The sequence below is a fragment of the Nicotiana tabacum genome, chromosome 18 (assembly GCF_000715075.1).
Source record: "Nicotiana tabacum cultivar K326 chromosome 18, ASM71507v2, whole genome shotgun sequence".
In the NCBI taxonomy this organism is placed as follows: Eukaryota; Viridiplantae; Streptophyta; class Magnoliopsida; order Solanales; family Solanaceae; genus Nicotiana; species Nicotiana tabacum.
In genome coordinates, this window is record NC_134097.1 from 67,117,299 (window position 1) to 67,144,798 (window position 27,500).

At 40.7% G+C, this 27,500-nt stretch overlaps 1 long non-coding RNA gene across 1 annotated transcript; it reads left to right on the forward strand.

Moving 5' to 3' along the window:
- Positions 1-1,773: 1,773 nt before the first annotated feature.
- Positions 1,774-12,131, forward strand: LOC107772616 (uncharacterized). Its single transcript, XR_012702091.1, has 4 exons — positions 1,774-2,018; positions 2,951-4,864; positions 5,396-5,476; positions 11,978-12,131. It is a non-coding gene; the product is annotated as an uncharacterized LOC107772616 (long non-coding RNA).
- The last annotated feature ends 15,369 nt before the right edge of the window (positions 12,132-27,500 follow it).

The following is a 27,500-nucleotide window of genomic DNA, read 5'->3' on the forward strand; positions in this document are numbered from 1 at the left end:
TTTTGCAACTGGATGACACTAAAGTTTTCTAATTCAAAATAGATATGCAGTGATATATGTTTCACGAAACAAATGTGGTTTTATCTAAAGAAGACAATTTTAGAGCTATGAATAGAAAAAAGAGAAATATCAACAAAGCTGGGCAATGTGGAGAATTTTTTTTTATCCCAAGAAATTGAGAAGACCATAGAAGTAGCTTTAACAAATTACTTTAAAAAAAATAATCTATGTTTCCATTTAATTGGTAAGATTTTCGTAATGTATACAATTCTGCGAAAAATCTTTTGGAAAAGGAAAAAGAAAGATTAATATGGTACAACCACATAGTATCTTCGAAATGGTTGATTCATATGGTACAACCACACAAGTGATATGTGCTAACCATTCTTACGTGAAGTTTCAATAAGATTCTTCAATCTATGTATATCTTTTATTCAATTAATGATTATGTTACATATTTGAATCTCTTGATATTGTATCTATCTTTTTGCTTTTTTTTAATCTACCGTTGGATAGTTCCTATGATAATTATACGTCTAGATTGGTCTTTGTTCAAAGTCTTCGTCAATTATCATCCAATTTTTTTAAAAGAGAACACCTAGCGAATGAGTTGTTCATTACTGGACAACTTTATTGAAATAAAAGTATTATCCTATTTGCTATGAAGCCAATTTCATATTTTTGCCATAACTTAGAAGGAATGATCCAACTCTACTGCTTTATGTACCTTTCATTAGGTTCTTTCAATACTTTGATAATTTAACTATTTGATGTGTATGTGACGCAGCATAGTACGTTTGATTTATTAGATATTCTCATGACTTATTTTTCATAGAATCAGAATGTTCTCAAATGTGAAGTGTCCAATCTTTACTCAATTGGGTATGTTTCGTATGGAAAAGAATAATTTGATAAAAAAAATTTGAGAAATAGTTTCCTCAGAGCTTTATTTTAATAGTATTAATATTATTTTATAAAAATGTGCATTACATGACTTGAGGATAAGATGCGGGAAGCAAGACTCAGATGGTTCGGGCACATTCAGAGGAGGAGCACTGAGGCACCGGTGAGGAGGTGTGAACGACTGTCTGAGGTGGGCACGAGGAGAGGTAGAGGGAGACCTAAGAAGTATGGGGGAGATGTGATCAGGCATGACATGGCGCGACTTAGGATTACTGAGGACATGTCCCTTGACAGGGAATTGTGGAGGTCGAGCATTAAGGTTGTAGGCTAGGGGGAAGTTGTGAGTATTTCTACAGCGCACTAGAGTGAGACTAGCCAGTTAGGAGTTAGTCTTAGGATGCTACTGGTCAACTACTGATGCAGGGCTTTATCTGCTGGATATTATTATATCTTCCATCTTTTTCGTACTTCCTATATTTCTTATTTTTATTTTATGTTATGTTATGTTATTTTATTATGAGTCTATTGATAGTACTAATATATCGTCTCTTGTCGCTGTGTTGAGCCGAGGGTCTCCTGGAAACAGCCTCTCTGCCCCTCGGGGTAGGGCTAAGGTCTGCGTACATATTACCCTCCCCAGACCCCACTTGTGGGATTATACTGAGTTGTTGTTGTTGTGCATTACATGACTTGATATACACGTGCAACGCACGTGTCGAGAAACTAGTATATATATATATATATTACTATTATTTAGAAGCCAGAGTTGAGGTGTACGAACATTTACGAACAGGGGTAAATTTGAGATTTAACAAAAAAAATTCTACTTATGTTTTTTTCAATTTTGCCTGTATCCTCTTTAACTTAAAAGCTTTGCAAAATTGGGGATTTAATGGTAATTGCATTTGTTCCTTTGTTAATATCGAGCCCTCGCTATTTTCAGAAGTTGCTTGGAGTCTTCTTCGTTAGCTCTTCCATAAAGAACACGGTTCTCAGTGCCTGTACTGATTTTGCATGCAATCGCTCTTTCTCTTACTATTGAGCCTTCACTATTTTCATCATAAGCTACTGAATCTGAGAGGAGAATTTTTTTTGTTACTTTGCTCAGCTCTCCGGTGGGTTCTTATTCCCCCTCTTTCGTTTTCCTTTGTTTTTGGTGGATTTCATAGCTAGGTGAAATTTTGAGTTCCTCTGTATTTTTAGCCATGTCCATGTTTCAATTTTCAATGTGAAATTTTGGAGTTTAGTGTTCTGTGATTTTGACTGAATTTTATTCTGTGTTGCATGTATTGCTATATCTTGATGTGACTAATGAAAGTTAATTTATCATAGTTGAAACCTGCAAATTTGGTCTTGATCTTTTTGTAGCTTTTAATTACTTATGGATCTGTAGTCAGACGATTTATTTCTTTTTAATATGCCTAAGTTTCTTGATTCCAGTTTCATGTTATCGTTGGCATTTGCACTATAGTTGTGGTGAATTTTTCTATAATTCTAGCTTCTTCTTTTCTTAAATGCGCCCAATGGCTGATGAGACTTTGGTGGGCATCTGTTTGTTCCTCTGTATGTTTGGACATTTTGTTGTTGGAGTTTCACATGCATGCCTATAACTATATTACATTTGCACACTGATGCACCGAGAATATTCGATAATATACCTAAATCAACTGAATTTCTTTTACTTCTATTATTTATCCCCTTCTCTCTCCTTTTAATTAAAAGTGCTACGGAAATATAATAAATATGTTTACCAACACTACAATTTGTAATCTTTTATCTCCAAAATGACTGAGAATTGAAATTAATTTGGTAATTATATGCTTATAGCTTTAACTTTATTAGTGCATAGATATATATAATAATAATTTCGTCGTGATATTGGTTGTTTTCATTATATACGTTTTTATGTATTCAGTCTTATGTACTTTTGTGCAACATCAGGTTCACATAAATAATTTTGATTACTGACGCACTATGCACATCCAAGTTGTTTTGATCATATGCGTCAACTCCCTAACAATTTTTGATGTATTATTTTTTTCAACAGGTTTACTACAACATTCTGATCCATCATTTCAATAATCCAAAAGGTACGTTATTTACTTCTGCTGGACATCATCATTCAACATCATATCTTCATTTATAGTCGTGTTAAAGTATTTTACCCTTCTTCTTTTTTTAAACTTTGTGTTAACTAAAAAATACGATCTAAAGTATGAGTTTCAAGTTATACTATTCTATAAAATTAATTTAACAAACTATATATTATTTGAAACAGGAATGTGCGAAAATAAAGATACTATGGATTTACGCCGGAGACCTCAAATATCTCCGCTCGATTTGATTACTTACATTTCTTCCAAAACCTTTTACAATTTTGACTAGGTACATTGCGATTATACATATATTCTGTATGAAGTGCAAACAAGTAATTTTTGCACAAGCCTTTATGCCATTAAAAATAGAGACTACCTGTTCTTAGATTTGGAGATGTGTAATATGGAGGAGCAGCACAGTACCAAAGAGGTTAGTATGAAGAGTTTATCAGATGGGCTAATGAATCCTTGATAACTGACATGGTTCCCATAAACCGCTGTTTTTATCTTGCTTTGCCTCCAACTGTACCCCGAGAGAATATCTAATGAAGCTAATCATATTATCTGCAAAGCATCCGGCGACTGAGATTACTTTTCATAGTTATAACTATAACTGTATTAGTGCATACAGATATGCAAAGATTTCTTCTTTGATATTGGTTCTTTCTTATGTACTTTTGTGCAACATTAGGTTCATATAATGTCTTTTAGTACTGCCGTGCTGTGCACATCTAACATGTTTGATCATATGCTTGATTTCAACAGGTTTACCACAAAATTCTCATCCATCAGCCAACAACTACGCTATTTACTTCTGCTTGACATCATGAGCCAACAACATATCTCTACATTTATAATCGTGTTAAATAAATATGTTTCAAATGCATGCATTTGTTCTCATTTGTCTTTCTGTTAGAGTATTTTACTATTTTTTAACTTTATGTTAACAAAAAAATTAATTTTGAAGTTTGGTTATAGATTATACTAACCTAAAAAATTAATTTAACAATAGTATACATTATTTTAAGCACGAATGTCTGAAAACATAGATACTGTGAATTTACGCCAGCGACCTCAAAGGAAGATCGAATTGTTGATAGAAATTTGCGTCGTCGTGCTAGATATGTACAAATGTTGCCTGCGAGAAAATAATTATTTTTGTCCCAACTACGAGATAAAAGAGCTGAATTGAAAAAATAAAATCTCAGTGACTTAGGAGAAATAAAGAATATATATTTGGATCTTAGAAGTAGTTCCCATTTTCAAGAAAGAGGAAAAAGATCGTGTGAGTGTAAAGTAGTGCGTGTGTGCCTTCTTCTTTTTCCTGAAGTTTTTCCTCTTTCAGAATAATATCCTCTTTTTTATCATCCATCTAACTGCTGAGATTCTTCTGGTGTTTTATATTTTTCTAGCATATGGCTGGAGAAATTGGCATGTTCTCGAAGTGACTGAAACTTTGTGGTTGCTTCAGCTGTGTATGGACGCCCTCCTGTAACAATTTTATGTGGATCTTTCTAACTATCAAAAAAATTATTTCCGGGAATTTTCTTTGGCTCATTATGTGCCCAGTGCACAAGCAGTAGCAAAGAAGAACAAGATAAACATTCTGCAGCACAATGCAGTTATAGAAAATTTTAGCTTTTACGAAAGAAAGTCTAATAATCGAAATGGTTTAAGTTCTTTTTATTTTGCAGAAACCACTTCAAGTAGTTGTATCAAGAAAAGGTGTCCCACCATAAACATCAGCAAGAACAGGCATCTGATAATGCAAGAGCTGAAACTTGGGTGTGATAATTACAGCTGAGGAAGTAAAGATTCTTCAAGAGAGACCCTTGAGCAGAAGGAAAGCAAAGAAGACTAGAAAGGTCTGGCAATTCTCTGGAACAAAACTTACCTAATTTTAATTGCTACTAAGATACCATTAGTAGCATCACAAGATGAGAATTTACCAGTTTCTTTTAAGATAATACAATTTTCATTAAGGTTATGTTTCGCTATAAGAACGTTAAATTTTTGTTGGAATTTATTTACGTGAACCAGCTTTTTCACACGGTCAATTTTACATTGCTTTATCTAGAGCAAAAGGTTCAGAGAATGTAAAACTACTAATATGTCCACCCACAACAGAGGACACCGATGATCATTCTACATACAATGTAGTTATGGAGAAATCATTCGGAAAGCATTCTCATCTTGATTTCTTCATTGACAAGTTTTTTTTCAATATTCCCTTAATACATCCAATGTTAGTCTTTTCCAAATATATTCGGAAAGACCGTTCTACATTTTCTTCATCTTTTTTGGATTGAATTAGGATAAATAATCAGTAATTGCTCCAAAAGGTCTGGATTGGAGTAAGCTTTTCTAATATTTTTACATTTCAATTGCTCTTGCAGGTTGCTGTTTAAACTGGAATGCTGAATTTTTTGTTTACTCCACTGACTTTGGGAGACTTGGATCTGTTAAATAGAGATCATGTAAGTCTGGATAATTGTACTTACGCAACCTAGAAAAACCTCTGACTTTGGTCTGAGGTTCATTATAATAACTGAGATTACTTATTGTTAAGAAGCCAGATCGTAGGGCAGAAGTTTTCACCAAAATCAATGTTAGTTCTTATTTAGGACAGTGCTTTGGGAATCTCCTACTCTGCTGCAAAAATGCGTAGTCATTTACATTCATTTATCAGTGGAGTACCTTGGATAGCGGTGCATAATGACTACAGATTCAAAAATAACTTTCTGCTTTAGAACTTTCAACATGGAGGAGAAAGAAAAATAGCATGTCGTGGATAAAGTGTTGGGAATAAACCCCTTACCAAAATAATATTCACGATAATAAAGCGGAATAATAATGTAGCACCGAGATACGGTAATTAACAAGAATAAAAGAGTAACAATGACACCAAGATTTTTACGTGGAAAACCCTTCTGAATAAGGGGAAAAAACCACGACCCCGAGAGGAGCAACTGATATCACTATAGTAAGGAATTTTACACTTTGTAGGTCGGAGATAAATACTCCAAAGACCACTACAACACTCAAAAGAAATAACCCTCTTTTGATATTCCCACCTCACTACAATATCGCTCACTCTCTATTTTCCTCACAGACTATTTTCTTATACCTTGTCTGTGAAACCTCACTCTTTCTTTCTCTCTTTGTTGGTGTGTAGAAATGAGAGTTGAAGATCTCCTTTTATAGCCAAAGCTTCACCCTCTAAAGCCTACAATATTTGACAATTTACACACACTTTTCACAATTCAACAAAGTTGGCTACCAAACCAAACTAATTCAGCAAGGTTGACTACCAACCAAACCAAGTCAACAAGGTTGGCTACCAAACCAAAGAAAACTCTTATTAGGCACATGCCTAATATTTCTTCAATGAGATGGACATCATCAATCTCCCCCTCCAGTCTCATTCATCCAGATGAGGTAGCACTGTCTTCTAGTTTGAGTGCATGCCGACAAGTTCTTTGCATAGCTCGAACTTGTTCCTTGGTACCACCTTGGTCAGCATATCTGCAGGATTCTCATTTGTAGAAATTTTCAAGACTTTTAGAGATTCATCATCTACCATTTCTCGAATCCAATGATATCTCACATCAATGTGTTTGGTCCTTGCATGGTACATAGAGTTCTTGCTAAGGTCTATTGCACTTTGACTGTCACAATAGACGACATACTCCTTCTGATGCAATCCAAGCTCTTGAAGGAATCGCTTGAGCCATATCATCTCCTTGCCAGTTTCTGTAGCGGCAATGTACTCTGCTTCAGTTGTTGAAAGTGCAACGCACTTCTGCAACTTAGACTGCCATGATATAGCTCCCCCTGAAAATGTAAACAAATATCCAGTAGTGGATTTTCTGTTGTCAATGTCACCCGCCATATCAGCATCTGTATAGCCCTTCAAGATTGGATCAGATCCTCCAAAGCACAAACAATCTCCCGTGGTACCTCTCAGGTACCTGAGTATCCACTTGACTGCTTCCCAATGTTCCTTTCCAGGATTTTCAAGAAACCTGCTGACAACACCAACTGCGTGAGCAATATCAGGTCTAGTACATACCATTGCATACATCAAGCTTCCGACTGCTGAAGAATAAGGAACTTTAGCCATGTTCCCTTTCTCCTCCACTGTTGTAGGACACATCTTCTTACTCAACTTTAGATGACCAGCAAGAGGTGTGCTGACTGGCTTAGCATTCTTCATGTTGAAGCGTTCTAGTACACGTTCAATGTACTTCTCCTGAGATAGCCACAACTTTCTACTTGTTCTCTCTCGAACTATCTTTATCCCTAGAATTTGTTGTGCTGGGCCCAAGTCCTTCATATCAAATGACTTGGACATATCTCCTTTCAACTTTGCTATCAACCCCTTGTCTTTTCCTACAATTAACATGTCATCCACATACAACAACAATATAATAAAGTTATTCTCAGAAAATCTTTTGAAGTATACACATGGATCAGAATAGGTCTTTAGGTATGTTTGACTTTTCATGAATGAGTCAAACTTCATGTACCACTGCCTTGGTGCCTGCTTCAATCCATAAAGACTCTTATTCAATTTGCACACCATGTGTTTCTTTCCAGCTACTTCAAATCCTTCTGGCTGCTCCATATAAATCTCCTCTTCCAAATCTCTATGAAGAAATGCAGTTTTCACATCCAACTGCTCCACTTCAAGATCTAGGCTAGCTGCTAAGCTCAAAATTGTTCGAATAGAAGTCATTTTGACAACAGGTGAGAAAATTTTGTCAAAATCAATACCTTTCTTTTGTTCGAAGCCTTTAACCACCAATCGAGCTTTGTATCTGACCAGCTTGCCATTTCCATCTTTCTTGAGTTTAAAGACCCATTTGCATTTGAGTGGTCTTTTACCCTTTGGAAGTTCAACCAGCTTGTATGTGCCATTTTTCTGTAGAGATTCCATCTCTTCTTGCATAGCTTTCATCCACTGGTTCTTTTCTGGATGGGACAACACCTCCTTAAGACTTTCTGGCTCCCCCTCATCACTGATGAGGACATACTCTGTGGAAGGGTACCTGCATGACTCTACCCTTGGCCTCTCTGATCTCCTCAGAGGTTGAGGTTGTTCTTCTCCCTGAATGGGGTGCTCCACTTCCTCGACACCTTCATCAAGTTGCTCCCCCTGCTCAATAACCTCACCAGGTTGCTCCACCTGCTCGGCAACCTCGTCGGTTGTACTTTCTGCACTTGTGGGATTGTTAGAAGTAGAAGGAATAGTAACAAAGTTAGGAATTATACCATTCTTCGCCTTTTCTAACATGTCAGCAGCAGTTCCAACTTCACTTTCTCGGAAGACTACATCTCTGCTTCTGATGAGTTTCTTCTTTACAGGATCCCACAGTCTGTACCCGAACTCTTCATCTCCATATCCGATAAATATGCAGGGAACAGATTTATCATCCAGCTTTGTTCTCTGCTCTTTTGGTACATGTGCAAAAGCTCTGCAACCGAACACCTTCAGATGCGAGTAGGACACCTCCTTGTTGGTCCAAACTCTCTCTGGGATTTCAAACACCAACGGAACTGATGGACTCCTATTGATCAGGTAACAGGTTGTTTGAACTGCTTCACCCCAGAATGACTTAGGCAGTTTAGCCATTCTGAGCATGCTTCTCACCTTCTCCACAATGGTGCGGTTCATCCTCTCGGCTACGCCATTGTGCTGTGGGGTTCCAGGAACTGTCTTTTCATGTCTGATCCCATAACTTGAACAATACTCTTCAAATTCCCTTGAAGTGTACTCACCTCCATTGTCACTTCGGAGGCGCTTTAGCTTTCGACCCGTCTCCCTCTCTACTAGAGCATGAAATTTCTGGAAAACTTGAAACACCTGATCTTTGGTTTTCAAAATATAAACCCATAATTTTCGTGAAGCATCATCAATAAAAGTAACAAAATATTTTTTACCGCCCATTGATTCAATTTCCATTGGGCCGCAAACATCAGAATATACTAAATCAAGTATATTCAATTTTCTTTCAGACGATGTCTGAAATGAGACTCTGTGCTGCTTACCAAATAAACAGTAGTCACAAGGTTTTACAGTTGTACCTTTGGCATAAGAAATGAGTGATTTCTTGGCAAGAATATTCAATCCCTTCTCGCTCATATGACCCATTCTTTTGTGCGATAAATCTACAGAAATCTCATCTTGTGCCGCGTTCAATTCACCTTGGCATATTTCTGCATTTGTCCTGTACAACGTGCCACGAGCAACTCCCTTTGCAATCACCAATGATCCCTTAGTGAGTCTCCACTTTTGATTTGCAAAATAACTCTCGTATCCATCTCGGTCTAAAGCAATTCCCGAGATCAAGTTCATCCGCAAATCAGGTACATGCCGCACATCCTTTAGAACCAATGAAAAATAATAACAATTGGTCCTGCTGTACAATTTTTGGATTTTTACATGGCACTTTGTTAATTATTTATGATTTTTGCCCATTTTTATTTTATTTAAAACAAAATACAAAAAATGTGTGTGTCATGTATAATTCGAACCGTAATCCGGTTGTTAAATGGAAAATCATAAATAGGCATCCTCGTCCGTGATTTTGTTTTGTTTGATTTTACCTGTTTTGAAATATTTTAATGGTGTGCAAATAATCGTATTTAAGTGTGTATTTAATTTTAATTTGATTTTTTGCTTAGGTTGTTTTTAAAATAAAGAAGAAAAAAAAAAGAAATAAAAAAAAAATCTTCTTCTTCCGGACTTGGGCCAATTTATTTAAAATTGGCCCAAACAAACTCAGCCCAAAACCATGGCCTGCCCGGTCCACACCAACTAAACACCCAGAGTGTCCAAACGACGTCGTGTTAATCCAGGTTGATCTGGGCCGTTGATCTCAAATTGATTAACGGCCAAGATCAATTCCCCATAACCCACTGAGAAACCCGACCCGTTTCCACTCAGACCGACCCAAACCCCTGTTGGATGAAACGACACCGTTTCCCCGTCAGATGAAAGATCTGGGTCTTCCATCTTGCCTCATCCAACGGCCGAGATCAATCCACCCATCCCATATATAACCTTCCAACCATACCTTACCCCCTATCCAATACCCCAGTTTCCGTCTTCATCTCCTTCCCCACGAAACCCTAGCCGCCCCCTTATCCCTCGCCGTTAATCCCGGCGGCATGAACGCCAATGACCTTCACCTTAACACCCTAAAACCACCTTGGCACCCTGAACATGGATCTGTAGTCCGTTTAGCTCGAATCATCCTCTAGGTCCTCAAATCTTCATTTGAAGATTCGAGCAAAACTCGATCTACACCAATCGACCTCAACTTCGCACCAGACAGTCCCCAGACCCCCCTCGTGACCAAACCATGCTTGGTTTGGTCCGAATCTGACCAGGGAAGCACGAATCCCGGATCTAATTTTTGGAACTTTAAAGGTCTTCGTCGATGGTCCGTGTCTTGTTCAAACCAAAAGATTAAGGTCTAATGGACCTTAATCGAAGTGTTTCTCATCTGAGAAACACTTCGATTAAAGCCCGTTCAGCCTTAAAAAAGGTCTGTCCGAATCCGAGTTAAGGCTTTTGATTTTTCGAGATTTGAGGTGAGTTTTGCTTTTCTTTGCCTATTTCTGTTAGTCCACGTTCGTTTAAAAGGTCTGTTCAGGTTTTGTTTTAATCTGTGTTTTGAGTTTTATCAACTGTTCTTGTCTACCTCGCCTGAACCTTTGTTGTTTGATTGAGTCTTTCTTCTAATTGTTCTGATAATTTGTATGTATATATTTGTTGTGCAATTAATTGAATTTCAAATGTGAACTGACCAACTGATTCCTCCCATGTAATTTTGCTTAGTCAGTGCAATTCGAATCATGTGTTCGATACTGTTAAAATCTGACTTTGGTCTCGATTGTATGAGTTATAACTAGTATAGTCGAGTCGACATATGTCGTCAATTAGTTTCAGATGTTTGAACAACATACAAATTGATCTGCTTCTGTTTAGCATTGTGTGAATCAGTTAGGAATTGAATTCAGCTACTTATAGTTTGTTAATCTGAACCAGAAGTATAAAAGGTTTGGTTTTGTTTAGTTGCAGTCAGAATTGGAGGGCATGTGCATTTGTGCACAACATGTGCATTTGTGCACAACATGTGCATAAAGGCTTTTGTTTGATTTAAAAATAGTTTGACAGCATGTGCTGTCAGACTACATCCTGCTGCCCATATTCTGCTGTAAGTTTCAGAAATGATAAAACATTGCTAAAAGTTAAGCCTTCCAAGGGAATGTCATGGGATTAATACTTAAATAGCTGAGTGGAAACTGAAAAGAAGAGGGAACATGGGAGGAGTTTCTTTTGGTCTAACAGGCTGTTAAAGGGCTGAGGTTAGGGCCTATAAGAGGGATATACATCTGATAAAAAGAGGGAGGAGATCAGATAAGAGATTGGAGAGGAGAGAGCTGAAATACATAGGTATTAATAGACACACACACAGATAGATCTTTGGAGATAGAGAGGAGGGAGGACATCTGATAATAGAGAGAGACAGAAGGAAATTGTGAAGGAAAGATAGAAGAGATCAAGAGAGATCCGAGAGGAGAGGTTTTGAGACATACATAGGTACACATAGATACAGAAATAGAAAGAGAGCAAGAAAAAGATAAAACAGATTAGGGAATCAGAAACTTGGTTTGTTTGTCTGAAGTTCATCTGTTGTCAATGTGTTAGGCAGTGTTGCTTCTTCTAAGTTTCAATCGAGATTACTGTTAGTGTTTTGTTGCATTTGGTATATCTCGGAATTGGATTGTCTGGAGTTTTGTTTCCACCACACTGTTTGCTGTTTCATTTGGCTGTTTCCTCTTCAACTATAGTTCCACCTCTTGCAATAGAATCTGTTTTGTTGTGCTGTTCTGATTGCTGCTGTTACTCTGATTCCTGCTGCTGCTGATCTTCCCTGTTATTCTCTTCTTCCTCTTTGCATTTTCAGCATTTCCAGGTACACATCTCGAGTCTCACCTTGGTGTAGCTGATTGTAACATTGAAAAGCATGAATAGAAAGATTTGAAGGAGTTACAATTACTTGTTATTTACTGACTGCCTCTTCATAAATGTTATTAGGTTGTGTAAATTTAATTTACAGCTAATAGAAGATACATTGGTAAGTTTGTACTTAAATAAAGTTTATGTTAATCTGAAACTGCGGTAATTTGATTTGTCTAGTTAGCATACAAGGATGTAAATACGATCCATGGAATGTGACACTATTTATACAATCGTTAAACTTAAACTCATTCTTTCAGCATGTTTGAATGGGTAAGGGCAAATGGCTACTGAATCTAGCCCGAATATAATACAGTTTTGAATCATCCAGTTTCGATTTCTTTAGGCAGTTTATAGGACTAGTTTTGAACATCATCAGTAACACCTTTTAATAAGGAACTCGATTAATCCTGTTTAAGCAATTTGATTTAGATTCAACTTAAGGATGTTGTTGGATTAAGTGTTGCATTTCATCAATCTCATATGTAATTTCTTTGTTCAACTAAAGCATTTTCGTAAGGTATGATGTCTTTTCATTTTATAAGTAACTAATCAGAAATTGATAGGAGTCCGGTTTAGGCCAAAGCATATACTTCGATTGGAATACATCTTTCTTTCTTCTATTTCTGGAAACAAAAATAATAGAAATGTAGTCACTTTAGGATATCCTCTTCTAAAATAATGAGACGAGCCTCGCTAAATAAAAATGCAAATTGCGGAGCCCTCAACAACTAATCATAATATTTAGAATTAAGGCTAGGCCATTTAGTGAATCTCATGGCTTTTCTCAAAAATAATAACGCGTTAGGCTCTTTAGGCGCGACTTAATTAAATCATATTCTTAAATTCGGGTGCACATTGATGTGACCCAAATCCAAATCTCAACGAAGTCGAAATGTGTTGACAACTACGGGTGCATTGATTGTGACGTGGTTCAAGATGCATTTTCATGACGTTGCAATTCTATAAAAATAAATGATAATAATAAAAGCGGTTTTAAACTTAATAAAAGCACGTAAGTCATAACATGTACTTAAATAAGATATTTAGCCATTATAACAATTTAAGCGACCGTGCTAGAACCACGAGATTCGAGGGTGCCTAACACCTTCCCTCGGGTCAACAGAATTCCTTACTTAGAATTTCTGGTTTGCAGACTTCATTTGGAAAAGTCGAAAATTTCCTCGATTTGGGATTCAAGATAAACCGGTGACTTGGGACACCAAAAGCCAAACCTTTCCCAAGTGGCGACTCTGAATTAAATAAATAATCTCATTTCGAATATTGTCACTTAAATTGGAAAAACTCCCCTCGCGCATTTCTAACCCTTCGGGGCAGGCGCGCAAAAAGGAGGTGTGACAGCTCTGGCGACTCTGCTGGGGATGGAACCCAGAACCACTGGTTCAGGGTTCAAGAATTCGAGCTTAGAATAATTGTTATATTTGGCTTTATTATCTGATCTTTATTAAATGTTTTTGCATAACGTGCTAAATGTTGTCTTTTACCGGTTTGATATTATCTGAACTGTATATAAACTGTGCCGAAACCCTTCTCTTCTTACCTCCGGGGAGAAGCTCGCTGGTCGAGACTCCCTATTCTGTTAGTGTCAATACCTGAAATAAGAAAGAGGTCGGACAAGTTACAAAGCCGGACGATCTCGCGGGTCCCCGGTACGTAGCCCCCTCCTCGACTCGAGTTGTCCGCTCGGGTACACAGTCTAGAACAAATACCCAGGGTATAAGCCTAGTATAACGAAACTTCATGCCGGATCCCTAGTAGGAACGTTTATTTGCATCATGTTTGCATTTGACTTAGGGGGCTCAACACAGGGGTTGGGTCCGTCTAGGACAGGCAACCTGAAATGAAAAGACCACCCTGCTGCATCCTATTTGTTTTGCGCATTTATTTGCCTCGGTTCCGCATGCTGACCGGTTTTGAAAAAAAAAGAAGAAAAATAGCGGCATAGGGAGATAATTACTTATTTTGGAAAAATAGAACCAATGTCCGAGTAGTGTCGAAACCTCGCCGGAATTTCTTCTAAAATGTGTATATAAAAAAAGAGATATTGTCCTTTAGTTCGATTTTTTTTTTAAAAAAAAATATATAAAATTTTTCTTTTTATCATTTTTCAAAATAAAAAAAAAAGAAGGTATTTATTTTTAAAAGTAAAAAAAAAACGGAAAATTTATAATTCAAAAAAATGTCGTTTCTTTTGTAGTATCCCTTTTATAAATTCAGACTAATAGTCCAAATATTTCCTAAAGAATAAATAGTAATAAAATTTTCTTTAGTCTTTATCTCTTTTCAAAAAATATTAAAAAATACGTATTCTTGATTTTTAGGTTTATTTGATTTTCTCTATTCACGATAGCCCGAACTACGCCGGTTTGATTCTCACCGGATGTGAGATACGTAGGCAACCCTCATCGGGTTCAACCCCCATTTTGCTAAAATAGCCAAAATCAATAAATAAATAAATAAAAAAGAGATGTGTCAAATTTTTAAAGAGTCATAAATAAGTCAGGTGACGCTGTTTTGTCATAAATAGCCGAATGATTCCGAAAAGGGACGCCGGAAGGCTGACTTTGCATAAACAGCCACCTTTGGGCCTTGTTTAGCATTTTTGTCCAGTTGACCCACACAGCCTTAAAATCTTCGTCTCCGAAGTGTTTAAAGGCCGTGTTCAAAACTTGATCCCCTCTGTAAAATATTTTGAGTCAAGTCATTTTGTTAAAATCACCTTAATAAATGTGCAGGATGAGCACGATGCAAAATGAACATTTTTCAATAATGACCAAAATCCCTGTCAAGTTACGGCTATGGTGGAATGATCTAGGTGCTGAAGGACAAAATGAGGTCAAGAAACATCTGAAAGGTCTCGTGGGTTTGTTGGAAATCCAGCCTCGGGGAGATATCATAAGAGCTTTGGTTACCTACTGGGACCCGGCGCACAATGTTTTCCATTTCTCTGATTTTGAACTCACCCCCACTTTGGAAGAAATGGCCGGATACATCGGGAATGCTGAACTTCCTTTGAGGCAAAAATACTTGGTCGCCCCAAGAGTTGTCACGGTACACCGGTTCCTAGATTCATTGAAGATACCCAGAACAGTCCACAACCCGGATCTAGGCAGCCGGATTTTGTACTCCATGCTTCATATATGATAGGTACGGTCATGAGGGGGGATTCAATAATCCAATCAACAAACTGTGCAGCAAAGGAGTTCGTCAGAAGTGGGACAAGCACAGACGGGTAGCGTTCATGATGATGTTCCTAGGCCTTCTGGTATTTCCAAGGAAAGACGGAAACATTGATTTGAAGATATCCGGGGTCGTCAGCACTTTACTCACGCAAAATGACAGTACTTTCGCGCCTATGGTGGTACCTGACATCTTTCGAGCTCTTACAGTTTGTAAAGCTGGGGGAAACTTCTTCGAAGGTTGTAACTTGCTCCTACAGATATGGATGACCGAGCACCTCTGCCATCACTCCGAGATTTTGAGCCATGGTTCCCCGGAAAAGACTTGCATAGAAGAATCTTACACGAGAACCAAAGAGATCAGTTTGCCCAAAGGAGTCCTGGCATGGACCTCGTTCTTTCAAGCTCTTACAGCTAGCCAAATACAATGGACGTTGGGATGGTTGCCTGTTGATGAGATCCTATATACGTCGGCAGCCAACACTCATTTCTTACTGATGGGGCTTAAGAGCATTCAACCTTACGCACCCTGCCGAGTTTTGAGACAATTCGGAAGATGCCAGACGGTACCTCATGAAGAAGATCTTAGCACCCAAGCAGTTGAGATAAGTCCTAACGGACAATTCCCAGAAGCAAAGATTCGCCAAATCTGGAGTGAGTGTCAATATTTGAAATCAGATACTTGCGTGCGGGATCGAGCCAAAGGAGAGACGGTGCCAGGTTACCCGGCATGGTATAGAAGGGAACTTGAGCATGAAAGGCCAGCTAAGAGACCCCACATCCGGAATTTCACCGAATCATCGCAAAGGCAGTGGGATTGGTTAGCAAAGGAAAGAGGCTATTGCGCCGAAATCAACAGGTTAAAGCAACAATTGGAAAGTTTGAAATATGAGCACAACGTGCAAGATGCTACCAATCTGGGAGAGCGGAACCGGTTAATTCAGGACAACGAAAGACTCAGAGCCCAGATCAAACAAATAAGGTTGGATGCGGATAAATAGCCAAGGCGTCAATCAGACGAGCAGATGATAAAAAGGCTAAAAAGTGGAATCAGGGAACGGCAAGATGGTTTAGAGAAATCTGAAAACGTTATAGCGGAGCTCAGGGCACAATGGGATACAAGAATAGATAAGCATCGCCGATATTTAAATCAATTGGAAAGCGACCACGAGAAAACTGTTGCTAAAATAAGGAGAGAGATGGCTACACTTGAGATCAAAGCAGCTAATCAGGCCAAGGATTTCCAAATTGAGAGCAGATACTGGTACGACTCAATAGCCCAGATGAAGTTGGAAGTACGGCGACTGAAGCATCAGCATATACAGGATACTCAAGTATTCAAGATATGTAGCGATCAGATAAAACGCCTACTCGTAGAGAAGAAGCAAACCAGAGATAGGATCAAGGCCATTGCCCATGCCATCACCAGACGATGTCTACGATGTGAGAACATGTCCAGCGTTACCGTCCTCTCGGCAGTGATGGGTTATGTCAAGCAGACTATGCATGAGCTGGAGCAACTTGAGAGGGATATCACGCCTAGGACCGCGGCGAGGCCGAACGATGCCCCGCGGACACCAATTTTCAAAACCATAATGCACTCATAAGTCAAGCCTGTATCTTAGCATCTTCTGCCTGTTTTTCCATCAGGGTGATTTTTAGTCTATTTTGAGTCTAGGTTTATTTTCAAAGTTTGCTCTCTCTCTTCTGCAAAATGTAGTTTGTAATAGAACATTTCAAGAATAAAGGGTTTGCTTCTTTTACGCTCATTTGTGTTTTTCGAACTACGTAATGATCTGATTCACGTAGGCATCGTGATACGTAGGCAATCCTCATCGGATCCGGTCGCATTTCAACAAAAAAAAGAAGAAAAAAAAAGAAAAAAAAAAGAAAAAAAAGGGGAAAAACTAATAAGAGGAAAAATGCCGGAATGACGCATGCTCTCGTAGCAAACATATAGTAATCCACTTAACTGTATAGGTGCATCATGCCCAACGTGAGATTAACTATCTGTTATTTGCTGCAAATTAACCGTGCGCTTGTCGATGAGTATTCCAGGGTTTTTGGAAAGACGGTTGGTTTGGTGAAAGTCTGGCCTCGCACTCATACTTCACGAGGTCAAGGAGAAGTGTTCAACTACCTGTTGTTAGGACCAGAAGCAGTACTCACACTTACTTCACCAGGTCAAAAGGAAGTGTGGAAATGTCTTCAGAAATTCCATCGCAAACAATCCCTATTTCCGAAGAAAGCTCGATCTCAGCCGTCCTCACACCTGAATCCGCAACTGCGGAGGAAAATAGAATCCTACGGCTCCGTATGCTGGAAATACTGGACGACTGGAATAATGGGAAAGAGCCGCCAAGTGTCGTCCCCGGATTCCCTGAATTATTCTCCAGGTCAAGTGGGACTTCTAATGTTCCCATAAATTATTCTGCTACCTCATTCGGGTACCCAGCCACCTCAGCCTTCTCTGCTGGATCGCCTTCTGAGCTTCATCCCCGAGTGTCGGCCATTGATGCAAGCATGAACATCTTTACTGCATCACCTTGCCCGATCACGGCATAGCCATCCACGTACAAGCCAAGCTTTGACTCATCCTCCTTTACATTCCAAGCACCATCTTTCTCAATGGAACCAACTAGGTTCGCTACCAGTACTAACCCTCTACCGCCTCAGTGCGAGCTTGCACCTGGGCAGGATCAGAACCCCCGAATTGCAGAACAAAATGAGATTGCCAAGAGAATGAGAAGCCTTGAACAAAGTTTGAAGAATATGCAAGGATTGAGCGGACAAAAGAGCGTCTCTTACGCCGACCTGTGCATGTTCCCTCACGTGCACCTGCCAACGGGTTTCAAGACCCCAAAGTTCGAGAAATACGATGGGCACGGTGACCCCATTGCACATCTTAAGAAATACTGCAACCAATTACGGGGAGCCGGCGGAAAAGAAGAACTGCTGATGGCGTATTTTGGGGAAAGTCTAGTAGGGATAGCTTCAGAATGGTATATGGATCAGGAAATGTCCCGATGGCATATATGGGATGATCTCGCCAGAGATTTTGTAAAACAATTCCAGTATAACATCGACATTGCGCCAGACCGAAACTCTCTGTCGAATTTGAAGAAGAAACCTTCGGAAAGCTTCAGAGAATATGCTATTAAGTGGCGTGAATAGGCGTCGAGAGTGAAGCCTCCCATGGATGAAGTGGAAATGGTCACTACCTTTCTCCAGGCTCAAGAGTCTGACTATTTCCAAAACATGATGTCAGCCATGGGTAAGCCATTCGCGGAAGCGATCAAGATTGGAGAGATGGTGGAAAATGGCTTGAAAACAGGTAGGATTCTGAGTCAAGCAGCCATAAGGGCGACCTCCCAGGCCGTCCAAAGCGGGTCCGGAGGAACGACAAGGGGGAAGAAGAAGGAAGAGACGACTATGGCAGCCTCAGAAGCAAGGGAGTATCGTCATCTCAGGCCCCATTTCCCGGAAAGAACCCCACAACACTATTGCCCCCACTCCAATTTGGCATATGCTCATCAACCTTATATGGTCATGAATGCCCAACCTTATGCCCATCCAACACAACAAGCCAACCGAGGCCCAGCTCCACCTCCCAGAAATCATCCTCCTTACCGCAACCACTATAACCCACAACCCCCGCAGAATAACTTCCGCCCTCAGGAACCACCCATAAGGCGGACTTTCACGCCCATCGGTGAGCCATACTCAACTTTGTTCCCAAAGCTGGCCCAGTTGGGTTTCTTGCAACCAATCCCTCAAACAAGGCAAAACCCGACGTCACCTTCTTACAAAGCTGGAGTCAGATGCGCCTATCATTCAGGAGCCGAGGGACATGACACAAATGATTGCTGGTCATTGAAAAGAGTGGTCGAAAACTTGATAGAGCAAGGGAAAATAGTGCTAAGGGACGAGGAGATCCCGAATGTAACTAACAATCCATTACCTGCTCACAATAAGGGGCCGCTGATCGGAATGATCTGTGAAGACAAAGAGTTCGACCCTGCTCTGAAAGCCATAATTGCCATTGTCGACACGGGAAAGAGGCCCGAGACGGACCAAAAACCAGAAAAGGGGGAAGAGGCCCAAGCCATAAAGAAAGTGCCTGAAAAGAAGGTGGAGAAGAAAGTGGTACCGGTAAAGGATGGAGTTCTTTACATACCACGAGGTCAAGCTGAGAAGACGCAGAACTTCGGAATCAAAAAGACAAAACCTATGTACGTGCCAAAAGGGGCCTATGTGGTCCGGTGGACGATTCAACCACCTCGGCCGAATGAGCCAGTGGTTATCGGACGCGTGCCACAAAAGCCAATGACCAACCCGTCCACAGTGCCGTGGAATTATTAAAAGACTTTGGTAATGTACAAAGGTAAAGAGGTCATGGGAGAACTTCCAGAAAATACTTTCATAGGAAGGTATTCAAATACTCAAGAACTGAACAACGCCACACAAAGGCGCTTCCCGCCAAAGAAGCCCGTGAGTGTTGAAGAAGCGGAAATGTTCTTCCAACAAATGAAAATGCCGGATTACGAAGTGATAGATCAACTGCGCAAGTACCCCGAGCAAGTGTCCATGCTGTCATTATTAATGAGGTCGACCGAGCATCAAGAGATCTTACTGAAGACCCTGAATGAAGCGTATGTGCCGGTTGAAACCTCGGTGGAACAATTAGAGTGGATGACAGAAAGGTTCTTCGCCGTCAACCAAATCTCTTTCAGCAAGAACGATCTACCCCCGGAAGGAGCGGCACACAACAAGGCTTTGCACCTAATAGTTAAATGCGAAGACTATTATGTCAAGCGGGTAATGTTGGATGGGGGCTCAGGCGTTGACATTTGCCCACTCTCCACGCTGCAAAGAATGGAAATCGGGACCGGAAGAATCCGACCCAACAATGTCTGCGTAAGAGCTTTCGACGGCATCAAGAGAGATACCATGGGGGAAATAGACCTGTTGTTGGTCATAGGACCAGTCGAATTTCAAGTAACCTTCCAGGTGCTCGACATGGATACGTCCTACAATTTTCTCCTTGGCAGACCTTGGATCCATGCGGCAGGAGCTGTGCCTTCTACTCTTCACCAGATGGTGAAGTTCGAGTACAAAGACCGAGAGATCGTGGTCCATGGGGAAGATGAGCATGCTATCTATCGGGACCCATCGATCCCATATCTGGAACCAACAGAAGGGAGCGAACATACGGTCTATCAAGCTTTTGAGATTGTACTGGCAGAGCAGCACGAAGAGGGAATACCCTACCCCCAGCCTTTCTTGTCTAACGCCTCGGTTATGGTGGCCAAAGAGATGATCCGGCACGGATTTAGGCCAGGGAAGGGGCTTGGACGAACCCTTCAGGGAATAACAGAACCCATTACCTTGCCAGTCACCAAGAAACCTTTTGGACTAGGTTTCAAGCCTACTCCAGCAGACGAAGAGTGGGCAAAGAAAAGGAAAAATGAGGGTTGGAAGTTACCTCGACCACTGCCAGATTTATATGCAACTTTCATCAGGCCAAGGTACGCCGAAGAAGAAGATGATGAGGTCTTCACAGCTGAGGAAATTGAGGAGATATGTGGGGCAATGAGAGAGATGCTCTACGAGATCCACATGGTTCAACCAGGTGAAGGCACAAGCACTGCTGAGATGCTGTACATGGGGCCGAATGCCCAACTCCAAAACTGGAAGGCCACGCCATTCCCGACTAGACGGAAGTCCAGGTAGACCTATCCTGCCACCTTTCCTGTGTCACAAGTTATCTCCAGGACATAACTTGAGCGTTTTTTTCCCTTTCAATTGTTGTTTTGAATTCTTAAGTTGTAAACATTGTCGTCTTCCAACCTTCCAAAGAAAAATAAAAAAAAATCATCATTGCTTTCCCATTCTTCCTTTTGTTCTGATTTTTGTTATTTTCCTTTTACCTTTCTTTTCAGTTATAATAATGCGGCTTTAAATATGACATGCTCGCGGACTTCACGCCCAGATCACAATGAGTTATTTAACTGCGAATTAATGAACCCAGAACCAGAATATGATGCGGAAGAAGCTTTTAGGGAGATAAATCGAGAGTTGGAATATTTCGAGAATAAACCTAAGCCAAATCTGAATGACACTGAACCGGTAAATTTAGGAACCCCGGAAGAAATCCGGGAGACCAAGATAAGCATTCACACGGACAAGAAAACGCGAGGGGCAATAATTCAACTTCTTTTTGAATTTAAAGACGTGTTTGCTTGGTCATATGATGACATGCCGGGGCTAGGTGTTGATCTAGTGGTTCATAAATTGCTGATTCATCCTGATTGTCCTCCAGTTCAACAAAAGCAACGAAAATTCAAAACTGAGGTCAGTGACAAGATTAAAGAAGAGATCGCCAAACAACTGAAAACGGGAGTGATCCGGGTAGTCCAATATACAACATGGTTGGCGAATGTGGTTCCAGTACCAAAAAAGGACGGGAAAACTCGGGTATGTGTAGATTACCGAGATCTGAACAGAGCAAGTCCTAAAGATAATTTCCCGCTGCCCAACATCCACATCCTCGTTGATAATTGCGCCAAACACGAGATACAGTCTTTTGTAGATTGTTATGCTGGGTATCATCAGGTATTGATGGATGAAGAGGACGCCGAGAAAACTGCCTTCACCACGCCTTGGGGCACCTACTGTTACCGGGTCATGCCATTTGGTTTGAAGAATGCTGGGGCTACTTACATGAGGGCCATGACTGCCATTTTCCATGACATGATGCATCAGGAAATAGAGGTGTACGTGGATGACGTGATAGTCAAGTCCAGGACGCAGGATAATCACATCCAAGACTTGAGGAAATTCTTCGAGAGGCTAAGGAAGTATGACTTGAAACTAAACCCAGCCAAATGTGCTTTCGGAGTTCCGTCGGGCAAACTTTTGGGCTTCATCGTAAGTAGGAGAGGTATCGAGCTAGATCCAACTAAGATAAAATCCATCAGAGATCTGCCTCCCCCAAGAACAAAGAAAGACGTGATGAGTCTTTTGGGCAGGTTGAACTACATCAGTCGGTTTATTGCCCAGCTGACAAGCACGTGTGAGCCCATATTCAAGCTGTTAAGGAAAGATGCGGCAATTAAATGGACAACTGAGTATGAAGAAGCCTTTAATAAAGTCAAAGAATACCTTTCGAATCCCCCAGTCTTGGTCCCTCCATAACCGGGAAGGCCACTTTTCTTGTATCTAACAGTCTTGGAAAACTCTTTCGGCTGCGTCCTCGGGCAACACGACGTAACCGGAAAGAAAGAGCAAGCAATCTACTACTTGAGCAAGAAATTCACCGGCTACGAGGCCAAATACACACTGTTGGAAAGAACATGTTGCGCTCTCACATGGGTTGCTCAAAAGTTGAGACATTATCTCCAAGCCCACACTACGCTCCTCATAAGCAGGTTGGATCCTTTGAAGTATATATTTCAGAAACCAATGCCTACTGGGAGACTGGCTAAATGGCAAATCTTGCTTACGGAATTCGACATAGTCTATGTCACTCGCACGACAATGAAAACCCAGGCGTTAGCAGATCATCTGGACGAAAATCCGGTCGATGAGGAATACCAGCCATTGGATACCTACTTTCCAGATGAAGAAGTAAACACCGCAGAAGTGGTCTCGGAGGAAGCTCATGTTTGGAAGATGTTCTTTGATGGAGCCGTGAACGCCAAGGGTGTAGGGATTGGGGCAATTTTGATCTCACCTTCTGGTCAGCATTATCCCGCCACAACTAGACTTCGTTTCTTTTGCACAAATAATACAACTGAGTATGAAGCCCGCATCATGGGCATGCATATGGCAATCGATCAGGATATCAAAGACTTACTGATTATGGGAGATTCTGACCTGATTATCCGACAAGCCCAAGGCGAATGGGAAACTCGGGATGTCAAACTTATCCCTTACCGACAGCATGTGGAGGACCTCAGCAAGCGCTTTACCTCAATAGAGTTCAGGTATATCCCGAGGTGTCACAATGAACTGGCAGATGCACTCGCTATTTTGGCTTCAATGTTACCCTACCCGGGCAATGCCCACGTCGATCCTTTGGAAATCCAAATCAAGGAAAGACACGGTTACTGCAATGTAATCGAGGCGGGATCAAATACGCAGCCTTGGTACTATGACATCAAGAGGTTCCTGAAGACACAAGAATACCCCGAGCACGCTACTGGAGATCAAAAGAGGACCATTAGGCGACACGCAAGTGGTTTCTTTCTGAGCGGTGAATTGTTGTATAAAAGGACCCCGGACCTCAATCTTCTAAGATGTGTCGATATCGAGGAGGCAAGAAAGATCATGCACGAAGTACACGCAGGTGTGTGCGGACCTCACATGAACGGTTATGTCCTAGCAAAGAAAATCCTTCGAGCAGGTTATTACTGGATGACCATGGAAAAGGATTGCTTTAGCTTCGTTCGGAAGTGTCATCAATGTCAGGTGCACGGTGATTTGATTCACGCACCTCCCACGGAGCTGCATCCTATGTCTGCGCCTTGGCCATTTATCGCCTGGGGCATGGACGTCATTGGACCAATCGAACCGAAGGCTTCGAATGGACACATGTTTATACTGGTCGCCATCGATTACTTCACAAAATGGGTAGAAGTTGTCACTCTCAAGTCGGTCACTAAAAAAGCTGTAGTGGATTTTGTACACTCAAATCTTATCTGTCGTTTCGGTTTTCCTGCGACTATCATTACAGATAATGCAGCAAACTTGAACAGTCACTTGATGGGAGATGTATGCGAGCAATTCAAGATAACGCATAGGAATTCTACTCCTTATCGGCCGAAAGCCAATGGCGCTGTGGAAGCGGCAAACAAAAACATCAAGAAGATTTTGAGGAAAACCATCCAAAGTTCCCGACAGTGGCATGAGCAGTTACCATTTGCATTGTTGGGGTATCGCACTACGGTACGCACATCAGTAGGAGCGACCCCTTATCTTTTGGTTTATGGGACCGAGGCTGTAATACCGGCAGAGGTAGAAATTCCTTCTCTTCGAATCATTGTCGAAGCAGAAATCGAAGACAGCGAGTGGGTCAAGACTCGGTTAGAGCAATTGACGTTGATTGATGAAAAGCGAATGGCCGCAATTTGTCACGGACAGTTATACCAACGAAGGATGGCCCGTGCTTACAACAAGAAAGTCCGACCCCGGAATTTCGAAGTAGGTCAGCTGGTACTGAGGCGTATTCTGCCGCATCATGAAGAAGCAAAAGGAAAGTTTGCCCCAAATTGGAAAGGCCCATACATCGTAAGGAAGATATTGCCGAGAGGAGCCTTGTATTTAGGTGATATCGAAGGAAATGACCCCGACACAGCAGTAAATGCAGATGCAGTCAAGAGATACTACGTCTAGATCATACTCCCGTGGTCCTGACACATTTGAAAATGGCGAAGGTTTTATCCCCACTACTCTACAAACCTTTGAGCCGCTTACAAAAAAAAAAAAAAACAAAACAAAACATTGATTGAGGCCTGAACTACGTTTGACTTGATTCCGAAAGGATACGTAGGCAGCCTCTCCCTGAGGTTCAGTCACACCAACAATAAAATCCCATTCGCCCTGAAATTGAAACCGGGGCACGTCGAGCAGTTGAGAAGTTAGTATCGTCTACCTCTCTTTACCAAGCACAAGCCTTCGAATCAGTTACCAAATATGGTGGGGAACCAATAAGCGTCGCAAATGGAGACCAGCACACTCTGAATTGAGAGAGATAAAATGAGAGAGTCTCGTCGGTGAAAACCTTCGGGCACCACGAGGCGACGGGAGTAGAGAAACCAAAATGAGAGAGCTTGTTTTAGTAAAAACTCACAAAGAGTGCTATCAAGCGATGACAGGAAGAGAAATGAGAGAGGTCAGCCAGCGAAAACCCGCAAAGGGCGCTGTTGGCCGAAAAAGAATGACTCTACCCCAAGGAAGTCTCGACAAAGTTCCATCGGTTTGGAATTACAGATCCGTTCTGGTTCAGGGAAACGCAAGTTCATAGAAGGTCAGGCGTCTAGTCCAAAGAGCATGTCATGTCATTTAAAGCCAGCGTTATCTTCCTCAGATAAGTCTTTCTCGTCCCGAAAAGGACACTCCCTTCCTGAAATTTGTTTTCTCCTTTCTTTGTTTCTTTTCGAATCTCTTTTATGTTTTAACCCCAAGTTCAGGATACACCGGAAAGGGCAGGTGGCAGGTTTGTTTGCACGGAATTCCGTTTCATGAAGGAAAACGCCTCATTTCATTGTTACTATTGCCCGAGCCTGATGAATCATGATGTGTGATGGTGTTTAAAGTAAAGAGGAAAAGAGAAATTCCCCCCCAGCAAGTCCACTTTCAGATAAATCCCCACAGAATCTCCCTCTGTACAAATCCCCACAGAGTCTCTCCTTTTGTACAATCCCTACAGAGTCTCCCCAATCAAAAAATCCCCACAGAGTCTCTCCTTTTGTACAATCCCCACAGAGTCTCCCCAATATAAAAAAAAATCCCTGTTGGAATTTCCCCAGCACATCCCCAGCGAGTCCCTTTGTAAAAATTCCCCAACAAGCTTACCCCAACAAATCCTAGAAAGCCCGCTTTGAAATAAATCCCCAGCATGCCCCGTTGTACAAAAATCCACACAAAGGATCCACTTTGTAAATATTCCCCCACAGAGTTTCCTTTTGTACAAATCCCCACAGAATACCTCCAATAAAATCCCCGTTGAGAACCTCCAAGCAAAACGGGACACAAAACAAAAAAAAACAAAAAAAAAAGGAAAAGAAAAAAGGAGAGCCTTACGAAGCAAGTCATCACAGAATCTGGAAATACAAGCCTGAGCAATCTAAAGGGTTTCGCCGTTCGAATCAAATCAATGGCGGGACTTCGCAACAGAAATAGAAACGCAACAAAGCAACTGGGAACGATCAAGGTCACCGAACCGACCGTCATTTCCGAACTAACAATTGTTCTTTGTCTGAAAAGTTGAAACAGGTTTAATCCGAGACAACCGTGCAAGAAGCAGGTGTCGCCAAAAGGAGAAGGTACATGGGTACAAGAAACATTTTGGCAATAAGGAATTCACTCGAAAGGTAAGTTTCCACGAAACCCCCTTTTATCTTTACTAAAATAAGAAAATTCAATAAAAAAGAAGTCAGCGGTTGTTCTCGAATTTTGTCCCCAGCCATCAGCATTAGGGTTTTTAAACCCTAAAACTAAATTTTTCCTTTAGTCAGCATTAGGGTTTTAAACCCTAAACTGAACTTTTTTCCTTTTAGCCAGCATTAGGGTTTTAAACCCTAAACTGAGCTTTTCCATACAATCAGCATTAGGGTTTTAAACCCTAAACTGAATTTTTCCATTCAGCCAGCATTAGGGTTTTAAACCCTAAACTGAGCTTTCCATGCAATCAGCATTAGGGTTTTAAACCCTAAACTGAATTTTTTCCCTTTCAGCCAGCATTAGGGTTTTAAACCCTAAACTGAGCTTTTCCATGCAATCAGCATTAGGGTTTTAAACCCTAAACTGAATTTTTCCTTTAGTCAGCATTAGGGTTTTAAACCCTAAATTGAACTTTTTTCCTTTTAGCCAGCATTAGGGTTTTAAACCCTAAACTGAGCTTTTCCATGCAATCAGCATTAGGGTTTTAAACCCTAAACTGAATTTTTTCCATTCAGCCAGCATTAGGGTTTTAAACCCTAAACTGAGCTTTCCATGCAATCAGCATTAGGGTTTTAAACCCTAAACTGAATTTTTCCATTCAGCCAGCATTAGGGTTTTAAACCCTAAACTGAGCTTTTCCATGCAATCAGCATTAGGGTTTTAAACCCTAAACTGAATTTTCCAGCCATCAGCATTAGGGTTTTAAACCCTAAACTGAATTTTTCCATTCAGCCAGCATTAGGGTTTTAAACCCTAAACTGAGCTTTCCATGCAATCAGCATTAGGGTTTTAAACCCTAAACTGAATTTTTCCATTCAGCCAGCATTAGGGTTTTAAACCCTAAACTGAGCTTTTCCATGCAATCAGCATTAGGGTTTTAAACCCTAAACTGAATTTTTCCTTTAGTCAGCATTAGGGTTTTAAACCCTAAACTGAATTTTTCCATTCAGCCAGCATTAGGGTTTTAAACCCTAAACTAAGCTTTTCCATGCAATCAGCATTAGGGTTTTAAACCCTAAACTGAATTTTTCCTTTAGTCAGCATTAGGGTTTTAAACCCTAAACTGAACTTTTTTCCTTTCAGCCAGCATTAGGGTTTTAAAAC